This window comes from Cydia pomonella, unplaced genomic scaffold (assembly GCF_033807575.1).
Source record: "Cydia pomonella isolate Wapato2018A unplaced genomic scaffold, ilCydPomo1 PGA_scaffold_141, whole genome shotgun sequence".
Taxonomy (NCBI): Eukaryota; Metazoa; Arthropoda; class Insecta; order Lepidoptera; family Tortricidae; genus Cydia; species Cydia pomonella.
This window is the reverse complement of record NW_026907784.1, coordinates 4,805-12,403: the sequence shown is the minus strand read 5'-3', so window position 1 is coordinate 12,403 and position 7,599 is coordinate 4,805. Positions and strand designations below refer to the sequence as shown.

General features: G+C 35.2%; 1 long non-coding RNA gene across 1 annotated transcript; it reads left to right on the top strand.

Annotated features, from left to right (window-relative positions):
• The first annotated feature begins 5,066 nt into the window (after positions 1–5,066).
• On the top strand, positions 5,067–6,789 carry LOC133533236 (uncharacterized). Its single transcript, XR_009801837.1, has 2 exons — positions 5,067–5,289; positions 6,578–6,789. It is a non-coding gene; the product is annotated as an uncharacterized LOC133533236 (long non-coding RNA).
• The last annotated feature ends 810 nt before the right edge of the window (positions 6,790–7,599 follow it).

Sequence of the window (7,599 nt, the reverse complement as noted above, 5' to 3'; positions counted from 1 at the left end):
TAAATACATAGAAAACACCCATGACTCAGGAACAAATATCCATGCTCATCACACGAATAAATGCCCTTACCAGGATTTGAACCCGGGACCATCAGCTTCATAGGCAGGGTCACTACCCATTAGGCCAGACCGGTCGTCAAATAGGTACCACTCTAGTAGAATTGCCGAACAAATATATAATAGGATGATTAAAAGGTGCGGTCTTCAAGTTTCGAGATCGTAACTTCACATTCTTCACAATATGGTCAGTGTAGAGTGCCGTAGTTCAGTCCGTCACATGTTCCGAAAATATTCACTTGACTACGGAATCCTAAAAAGCTATAGTTATTTATCATTACCGAATATAGTAATTTATGTATTCAAACGGATTTATGCTGTCACATTTTTTTTACATCTTTCTTTAAAAACCTATAACGGGCACGATAAACCATATGGGGAAAGTCATTCTACGTAAATATTCTTAAGTTATTTGATTCAGGCATTAGCCATTTAATGTAGTTTTTAATATCTTTAAGTATCTCTGTTTGTTTTCTCTTTATGTAAGTGTTTCTCTTGCCCTATAGTTTATTTTACCTAACCTAACCTTATTACAAAAGAACGCATCAAGTCAAACCTATTGGATGATTATCTGGTATAGCGTATAACAGGCGTAGATATTCTAATTTTATTTGTAGGATATGAATTCGATCAGAATTAGACGTGGATCGGATCTGTCAGTGTCAATAATGACGTTTTTGGTTGAAGCAATATCACTTTTGACACTGACAGAACCGATCCACATCTAATCCAGATCGAATTAAATCCTAGAATTAAAATTAGCTTAGAGTGTGTATTTCATACAAATATAAAAAATCATTTATAATAAGTTTGAAGCGCATTTAAACCTTATTAATGATACGTTTTACCATACTACAACTTATTATTTATTAAGTAAGGGGACTGATGTATGGAGTGAGTAACTCTAAGCTTACTTATTTATCTATGGCAACGATTATAGTGATAACACTCCAAGTCGGTAATATGGATGTATAATATTTGTAATAAAGGAATACGCTAAACAATAAAGCCTTGCCTAATTGAATTGGGTGCGAGATTGCGGTCTGGCCGTAACCCGAGTTGAAACACAAGATTACTTACGAACCAACATAACGAGAGGATATTAAATGTATTAACGAAGGTCACAAGACATTACGTTTTACTCTGATTATTAAAGCTAGTCTAAAAGGTCTTAATTAAATGTTTTTTTTCCAAAAAACTGAACTTCTCATTTTCTTAGTAGGTCCATGATGTTTAAGCCACTAAGTAATCACTTGGTTTTACTGGGTGTCGATAAACACCCAATTAGATTGACAATGGTATTAATTTTATTAATACAAATCCTCGTTCATATGTAGGCACGCGTCATGATCAGACATTACTGACGTATTATTCCAGCACCTCACAGAAGGCACAGGAGGAAAGTTTATGTGGACCAGCATAAGAACGTTCTCCGATAACGCTTAGTTTGTTATACGAATCTTGGGGTCATATTACAAAATATTGGAAATAAAATCATCTAGGGCAATTGTAACTATGGGGCAAATGCAATTACTCGTACTCTAAAAAGACAAGAAGAGAGCTATAGCCATTTGTATTATACCATGAATGAACTCTTTATTATCCCAAAAGTGTGACTAGAATACAAGTGGCTCTAGCTCTAGACTCAGTTCTTGTATTTTTTTAGAATAGTTGCATTTTCCCCATAATTGCAATTGCCCTGGCTGACTTCCACAGGTCAGAGAGGTTATTCTTATTGCGTATAGAGATTTGGAGAAAGACATTTGATCAATTTTTATCCAGTTATTCTAAGTACACCATTTTTTTAACTACCTCTGCCGCCTACCGTACAACAAATCACAAAAAGAAACATCGAAACAATAAATGCCCCGTTTTGATAACCAACACAATTACTGCTTTATATTATTTTTGTAATTGACTAATTATAAATAGATTCACCACTCTTGGCGATATGCCTCACTATGCAAAAACACGCGGTTTCTAGATATTTTTATGTAAGGATGTATATCAAGGAAAACATAAAAACAACATTTTTTTATTTACCAAGTTTTAATCGAATGAGGATAATATGAACCAGTCAATCCACGCATAATCGAGGTCTATGTCGTAAAATATTGAATTATTACTTAATACATAACTCAGTTACTTCATTGATGAGTAATTAAACTTCACCTACATATTTCCACTATTTAATTTAGGTGTGATCATAAATAAATCGTAAATTTTAAATTAGGTACTGACTTTGTATCTTCTATGAATGTGCCTTATGAGTACTATGTATTTGCGTCATCTACGCAAGACTGAATAGTATGTTACTTAAGAGTAGGGTTTGCAATCCGGATGTGAAATGAATGAAATTATCCGGATCCGGATCCACGGATCTTCTCATACATTTCAGATCCGTCGTGCAAACCTTACTTAAGAGTCACACAAATTGTAATACGAAGAAATGGGTGACTAGAAATTTTAAATACAAAACTTTTACTACTCGCTGTATTTTTTTTGTATATATAGCATTTTTTATCAACAAATACTAGAATCAGACATACCTATAGACAATGTTACGTAAATTTTCATGCAAAGTTTCATGTCATTAAAGCATATCCTCTTAAAATGAACGCGTAACTTCAATTATACGGAGCGGCTTTTTGGCTGCGGGTTCGTTACTTTTAACCAGTTAGCTGAATCCTCAACTTGATTTCAACGTTTGTCACGTGTGGTGTAGGGTTTGCAATCCGTATCCGAAATGTATAAAATACCGGACCTGGATCCGGATCCGCGGATCTTTCAGATCCGTCGTGCAAATCCTAGTCATGTGAAACTAATGTCAATAAGTTAGTTTGTAAATAAAAACTTCTTCAGGATTGTGTGAGACAGTGCGTATCAAGCGAATCTGAATTAAGGATGTAGATCGCTACTGTATGTGGGTAGATACTAGATAACAATTAAAGCTAGCAGCACATCAGTAACTCTGCGATGATGGTGTGAAACTGTGCCGCATTATTGGGAACTCACGATATACTTTCATGGTAATTACTCCTTAATTTAATAGCTTTTTTCATGTTAACTGTATTTGACCGGACGAAAGCGGAGATCCGTTTTAACTTGGGATAAAAATATTTTGTATTTGTAGTGTCTTGTCTACAGGTATCATTATTTAACCAGTTTTCTTGAAATTTGGTAAGCAGGTAATAATATAGATTTATTTTTTTGTAGATTCTAAATGTCAGGTAGGAGTCATGGTAGTTCGAAGTCTACAGGTCACAAAGCGACTAGTCTATTTAATGAACGAATAAAAAGCTATAGTCAGAACATGAAAAGTTTACTGAATATTTGTACTTACCAACATGAAAGCGTTCAATCCATAATTCAATGCAATTTATAACTCATGATTATTTTCCTCAAACGTTTTCGAAAATCTTAATCACAGAGTTGAGAGGCTTTATTTTGGGTCGGTGCTCTTCAAACGAAACTTACATAATTCTACGATGTCGTGTTAACAGCAGGTACAGTATACAACACTGCTGATACTTGTAATAACACAAACGTTTTTCGAATGATCCACGGAACATGGCGGATCGTGCTCCAGACCCTTTTTTTATTTTTTTTTCATTATGTTGTTTAATGTATAATTTTGATGGGACATTATGCAGTGAATGGCAATCATGATGGGGGCAGTTAATGAAGTCTTGAAATGCGAATAACCAATAGCTATCCTCCAGAGCATCGTGAAAGCCTCGACGTGACTGAATATCGACGACTCCGACTAATTACCGTACATCATGCATTATAATAAATACCTTGTATTGAAAGTGTTTTAATTCTGATCTATGCTTACTGTGTTTTGGAAAAGGCCCGTAACAGCGCGGCTTACGTGGGCGATGACTCGCGAATGCGACGCGGCGCGGCGCGGCGCGGCGGCACAACGGCATTCCATAGGTATCAAAGAATTGAATTCACCCGCGCCGCGCCGCGCCGCGCCGCTTCGCGTTCGCGAGTTATTCGCTCAGGTAAGACACTGCCTAAGGCTGCCACTTCATCCCTTCAATAACAATAACACAATTTATAGGATAGCTTAAGTTTAAGCGTGTGCAAAGTACAATATGAAATTTGATAAGTTCCGGTCCCAATTGCTTCGCCACCAGCTTAAAAAGTATTAAAAGTGTATTATAATTGTATAATCAAAATCAAAATAATATACGTTAAATATTATAATATAATTTATAACCGGCATATCCAGAACTGACGGCAAGAGACCGGACGGGATGACCTTGATTCCGTGGAGTATGGGACGGGTGCTGGTGTGGGATGCAAAGTGTGTAGACACACTAGCCCCGTCACATCTCCACCGAACTTCCGTGAGGGCAGCGACAGCGGCAGAGGCGGCGGAGAACGCCAAGGCAGGAAAATACAGGGGTATCGGCACCGAGTACAATTTTATTCCATTCGGTGTCGAGACCCTTGGTCCGTGGGGCCCTGGCGCTCTGAGTCTCTTCAAAGATCTGTCTAAGAGACTCAGAGACGCCACAGGAGATCAAAGAGCTGGCAGCTTCCTCGCTCAACGCATCAGTCTAACGATCCAGCGAGGAAATGCTGCCAGCGTCTTCGGTACAATGCCGCAGGGGCCATTTTTAGATTTATTTTAGTTTTATTTTAGATTTAATTTAGTAATATTTTAGTTTTAATTTATATTGTGTTTTTATAATGAATAAAATATTGGGTTGATTAAATGACCTGAAAAAAAATTATTATAATACCCATAAATTACTTTACCCTACACTTACAGCTGTCAACGAAAAATAACGCACTCTTATTTCTTCTTTTATAATATGGCCTTCATCAAATCTACGATGATTAACGCATTCCCTCACTTCTATAGATTTAATATTCTATATTAAAGCTTCTTACTCGCATGACAGCAAAACCTTTTCATGATTGCATAGAGTAACTTAATATTTTATGTACCGTTTGTTGACAGTTTTCATTAAGACAAGTTGTCATGTTGAAAATAAGTACTAACACTGTTTTTTTAGTTTACAAATAATTTAAATATAATAAAAATAATAATTGTTTACTTTTGTCATGACTAGTATACCTAACGTAAGAATCATAAGGTGCATAATATTCCAGTTTATTAAACACAGTTCTTGGAATACTTGAATAGTAAAATTTTAATAGATTATGATTAAACATTGTACTGAAAATGCCAAGAAGCTTGTTATCGTCATCAAAGTAAGTATTTAGGTACTTAAGTGTATTGTCGAGGGTAAGATGAAATTCTATTTCATAATATCCCGTGTCTTAGAGGACAATTCGAATGTACAATAACTAAATGATATTTGAATGATGTCATTTAGTTATCGTGCGTCTTGCTCGCGCCAATAGGGGCAATAGGGACCAGCGCGGTAAAGGATCTGCCATCCTGTGGCCGGAATCGGAAACATAAATATATACTTTGACATTTCACGCCAAAGCAAGTGCTGCCATCTACCATTCTCGTACGTTTTCTTGTGTATTGGCCTGTCAATCAATCATCCAAATAATAGGGGTACTTGCATTATAATGTATAAGGGTCGGCCGATTTTTATTATATAATAACAGTGACAAAATACTCGTGTTAAATACACATTTCTGACGTTATTACTGCAGGAAATCGTCTTATTTAAACTTAAAGATTTCTAGTACTACGCCTAATAAAATATTTAGTCGGTTCTGGTCCAGGTCTGAACTACAAAGACCTACCTCCTGTAACGACCATTCTGTAGCTGAATATCAGGACCTAAAATATTGTTTATGTATACCAAATTGGGCTCATGTCGTGGCAAATTTCGAGTCTTCATAGCGACTTTTGCCTTAACATAATTCAATAGTATAGCCTGACCAGTAATATATGATCACGCACCATATTGCGGAATTTCGTTGGAACCAAATTTTTCATATTAAACTGAGTTACATGAGAATAACAGCGCCCTCTTGACAATGATCATTCAATCAGTCGGGCTTTAGAAAATATACTTACTTCACTGGCTCAATGACCCAAACAGGATCTTGGCTTCTGACACAAGAGAGCGCCACTCTGCCCTATCCTGCGCTACTTCACGCCAGTTGGGTATTAGAAAATATACCTACTCGAAATCCAATAAAGATATAAAAAGTCATAATTTTCAAAGTAGGTATTTTACAATGACCCAAAGCGCTTACAAAGTTTTTTAAATTTAGTATTTTGTTACTATTAACATAAAAAATATTCTATTAAGCCTAATTTATGCAAAATGAAATTTATAGGATTTCATTCAGCTATATTTATTTATTTATGTTCATATATGAAAAGGTTCTTAGTTAATTGTGCGTAATTGACTTGACTTATCTAATATTACATCCTTATATTACATTATTATAGTGATTGATTTCTGAAATTGTACATTTTGTATACGCTTGTACAATTTCTACACCCTTATAGAGGCCTCAACTGTCTCAATACTTCCTATATCATTAAGCTTTTATTCACCTTTACTTATAGCGCCATCTCTGCAGTCAGCGAAAGATTCTACGCGTCTACATATCACTAGCACCGCCTCTCTTAAACATAGTTTGAGAAGGCAAGTATAGATGGCTCCCAAGGTAATCATCAATACTTACTATTAGGCTCATGAGATCAAACTTTTCTATTAAGATGGCTCCTTAAACAAAATTATGAATATTGTAAGGTTTCAAAATAAATAGTTATTCATATCTTTGTAATTATAACCAACTCTGCAAGATACCTACGTATTATTACGAAAATACGATTTATCCTTACGTAATATATTTTAATTACATAGCGGTTATTTGCAACTTTCTTTTTGTATTAATGTTAACTAGTATGATAATACCTATTCATTGCATTGATAATAGAGCAAAAATGATATACCTAATTAAACTTATTTACCACTATGTACATTTTTTTAAAATCATTGCTAAGGAGATATTTGAGGATTCAAATAACTGGTTCAATACATTTTTATAACACTAACCTCTGCGGAGGCAGGAGCGTCATATTTGACATAGCATTTGGCCTAAAAACTTAGCGTGCCAATGATGATAGCCTGTGTGTAAAGTATTTAGATATGAAAATTGGTGGTTAAATTGAATATGACAGGATTGACTTAGAACGATCTGTTGTAATTGTTTCGACCGGTCCTTTACGTTCTAAGTAGATCGATGTACTTTTCTTATTTGATTCCTTTACATTTCGGCTGTTACAAGAGTTTCTCTTATCTGAAAACTATATATTTGCGTAAGTATAGTATCATTATAGTCTCGACTTGTGTCTATTTTCATATAAACTCTTTACAATCCTGCACCAAACTAACTAACTATTGACTGGTAGAGAATGCCTTAAGGCGTTAAATAGTTTTCATTTATTATTTTAAAATTATGGCTTCAGGCCAATGGGATTTCGCCAGTATCAAGGTATTAGAAGTTTTAAATACGACTAAATTATACGCTTAGTATAAGACAGTGTACGGTGATTTTATTAGCTTGTAAAGCGATAGCTGGACT